At 47.1% G+C, this 3,743-nt stretch overlaps 1 long non-coding RNA gene across 1 annotated transcript in view; it reads right to left on the bottom strand.

The window, feature by feature from the left end:
* Window positions 1-1,451: 1,451 nt before the first annotated feature.
* Window positions 1,452-3,743, bottom strand: part of LOC105853806 — a 23,849-nt gene continuing 21,557 nt past the window's right edge. Inside the window, exon 3 of the long non-coding RNA XR_001145574.1 lies at window positions 1,452-1,527. This is a non-coding gene — a long non-coding RNA (uncharacterized LOC105853806). The remainder of the gene's footprint in view (window positions 1,528-3,743) is intronic.

The raw sequence follows: 3,743 nt of genomic DNA, 5'->3' as shown, positions 1-3,743 counted from the left end.
ACATATTTCTAATATTTTTTCTTTAAGATTTATTTATTTGTGCATACAGAACTGGAGTGCAGATCAGAGGTGCAGAGACGGTGAGAAGATTCACCAGAGACAGAGTGGGGAGCAGAACAGGCAGATCAATGAAGTCCACTGCTGAGGGGAGCAGCTGACGACAGAGGAGAGGTCTGCTGCGCCCTGTGGGTCGCCTCTGGGGCCTTGCACACTGAAGCAGCTGCAGCTAGCATGCAGTGCTGCGCTTTAACCCATTTCGCCTAATCCCGTTTCACCACCAGGCAGGGCCACAATAAATACATACTTTTATATCATTAACCAGACTATTGTTGCAGACAGCAATCCTTCATGAAGACTGTGTGCGTGGAAGAAATGAACCATGGCCAGGAGGAGGCCAGTGAGGCAAGGCTATGAGGGACAGTTTTGGTCTTCGTTTCTACTCCACACTCCCTCACTCCCCTTTAGCATCCTCAGCTCAGAAACTCCTCCAGCTACTTTCCCACTGGCCAGCAGCCGTTGACAGGAAGGGACACAGGCCCAGGGTCCCTATAACAGAAGTGACTCTACTGAACAGAACTCAGAAGTGCTTGCACACACATGCATGCTTGGTTAAGTCCACACCTGTGGATGGTGAGCAACGTGTGTATTCACATGTCAGTGCCCCATCCACATACCTTCTTGGAATCATGTCAGCGCAGTTAAGCACCTCTCTCTGCAGAAAAAATCATAGAGTGTCATCATTACGCCAAGTTTCCACTTCTGGTGGCTTTGAGGTCTGCAGAAGTGCACACGCGGCAACCCCTTTCAAAAAGCTTAACCTAGCTTCTCTGAGCTGAACCACACCTTCAATCAAGTCTCACACTGTGTGGGAGGGCTGCGTGGGGCGAAAGGAGCTAGGGAGCATCTCAGAACACTGTGGAACTCTGAAGTTGCACTCACGGATTGGGGGTGGGCACAGACAGGTCTGATAAGGCCCCTGAGGTGGGTGCAATCAGAGGGAGCACACATTAAGAAAAAATATTTATACATATAGACAGAGATCGACTGATAAATGATAGACAGAGATACTCCTTCTTTGTCACCTCCATATTAACTGACTCCCCACATTCCTCACAGAGGTGACTCCTGTGCTGACAGGGATCTTCTCCAGCCCTGAGAAGGTAGGGCTGAGTTATACACCTGGCCAGCTGAAGAGCTTGAGTTAGGCAGCTTGAGAAAGCAAAAAATAGCAGTTTCTCTCCCATTTTTGCCACGTCTCAAACCTACAGTTCTTCCAACATTTCTATCTTGATCCCTTTACTTCTGCCTCTGACAAATCACCCCCCTGTTCCGGGTCGCATAATCCTTTCCTTGGGGAGGTGGGCTGGGAAAAACTCACCTAAAATCCTATCTTCAGGGGAACTGAGACGTCTATGAAAATAAGAATTTGAGCTTGAAGTAGGTCTCCTGGGGTTGAAGTCCAGCCTGCCACCGAGATGTGTGATCACGAGCCGTTATTTCAGCTTTCTCTGAGTTTCTGTTTTCTTTCTTTAAAATGGGGATGAAATTAGGCCCTGTCACAAATAATTTGAGAAAAATGGCTCATACAGTAAATACCTGGAAGGTTTAATTCTCGTATCTCGTCACTAGTCAGCACCACAGGACAACAGCTGTTAGGTTTTCATTTATGAGAAATATTCTTTCCCTTCTAGAAATTTTTTCCCCTTACCTGTCTCTCTGAAACACTCAGGCATCTCTTGGGTATACTGCCTTGGGCAGAAGACAAAGAGCTTTTTATTTTTTTATTTTCAGATTTATTTATTTGTGCATACAGAACTGGGGTAACTGCCAGAGGCACCGGGATGGTGAGAGGCTTCACCAGAGACAGAGTGGGGAGAATAATAGGCAGACTGAGGAAGTACACTGCTGAGGGGAGCACTGGGCGGGTCAAGAGAGGTCTGCCACGCCATGTGGGTAACCTCTGGGGCAGGGATTGAACTCACACTGAAGTGGTTTTAGCTTCCTAGTGCTGCGCTTTAACCTGCCTTGCCACCAGAGAGGGCCCCAAAGAGTATTTTATAGCTGACTAACAGAAGGCTAAGAATGCTGAGGAGAAGGCCAAAGCTTCCGAGAAAGAAGAGATGCATCTACAGGAAACTTGAGGCCTCGTGGCACCTACTGCAGTTCTCTGATCTGGGAGCAGGAGAAGCTTTGCTTCTTCCTGGTAACCTGTTGGGAAGGAAGGGACAGGCAGCAAGTGGTCCCTTCCATCTACAGCAGGTGTGTTCTGCTTCCTCCTTCAACTTCAGCTCAGCATAACCAAAGACAAAGTGTCCTGGCTTCCCTGAGCAATCTGGAGGCCTGCGACCCCAATAAATCCCTATCTCTGCCACTAGCTAGCACTTAGACACATGTCTTTTGCCTCTAAAATCAGGGATTAGGAGACAGCCCAAGGTTTTGTTTTAAACCTCTTGAGAAACTGTTTCATCCCAAAGTAACTTAGAGCATGAGCCAGAACCAATATCCCAGAATGTGGCACTTCCTGACAGCTACTGCTCCTTCTCTGGGCTCCCAACATACCCCAGAGGCTCCAGATCCCGAGGGGACATGACTAAAGTGGCCAGCTGCAATGGTCCTTTGGCTCTGGAACCCTCATATTTGTGAGTGATGTGGTGGAGCTGGTGGACACAATAAGAAACTCAGTTAGGCTTTGAGCAATTGGAAAATAAAAAAGGCCTTCTCCCCACCCCACCCCACCCCCTCCCTAGAGGTACAACTGGTTAAAGCACAACACTATGAAACTAGCCACAGAGGCTTCAGCCACATGTTTGATCGCCGGCCAGGGAGCTGACTCACATAGCGTAGTAGGTCTCTCCTGACCCGCCTGCTGCTCCCCTCAGCAGTGTATCTCAGTAGATCTGCCTGTTCTGCTCCCCACTCTGTCTCTGGTCAATCCTCTCACCGCCCCATGCACCTCTGGCCTATATCCCAGTTATGTATGCATAAATAGATAAATCTTTAAAAACAAAAGAGAACCTAGGCGCATAAGTTTGGAGAGCTAGATATCAAACAATATGTTTAAACACATGAGTACAGACACATGCCCATTCCTGTATTTTCAGGAAAAACAGTAACAGGCTCAAGATCAGTAAGGGAAATTTACAGATTTGCAAGAATAGCGGAACTCTGGAGCACAGGATGCTGAAACAGGCAGCCACAAATAAATGCGCAAACTGTTTTGTGCCCCTGATTTCCATTCATTTTGCTTAGAAGGATCTATACCATGAGCAACCCCCCACCCATAAACCCACTATCACAGATTCCCTTCCTGGCTGAAAATTCTAGAATTCTGTGTGAGTTGAGCAAGGAAGTATAAAAGAGGACTGACTTGGCAAAAAGAACAGGTTTGGCAATGAATGTGTCATTGTTTGACCTCAGACAACTGATTTAACTTGACCCTGCAAAAATCAAGGATGTTCACATCCTGTCAAGCAACAGGCACAAACCCTGACCCTTAGAAGATCACCCCAGCCTAGTAATCAAGGAAGCTTCTTCTTCAAAATCATGCCAGCCTCATCTTCAGCACAAAGAGGCCATATGAACCAGGTCATCAGGTAAAGCTACCACCTCCTGGACAGTGAGTTTCTATGAGTGTATGTCTGTGAGCTGAACAAAGGTTGAGGGTTGGAGGAAGAAGATGATGACTTTTTAAAAAAGGTTCATTTATTTATGCATATGGAACTGGGGTACAGGGCAGAAGTACA

The sequence above is a fragment of the Condylura cristata genome, unplaced genomic scaffold (genome assembly GCF_000260355.1).
Source record: "Condylura cristata isolate star-nosed mole 26May11 unplaced genomic scaffold, ConCri1.0 scaffold00018, whole genome shotgun sequence".
NCBI classification, from domain to species: domain Eukaryota; kingdom Metazoa; phylum Chordata; class Mammalia; order Eulipotyphla; family Talpidae; genus Condylura; species Condylura cristata.
The sequence above is the reverse complement of the archived record's forward strand: the minus strand, read 5'-3'. Positions and strand labels throughout refer to the sequence as shown.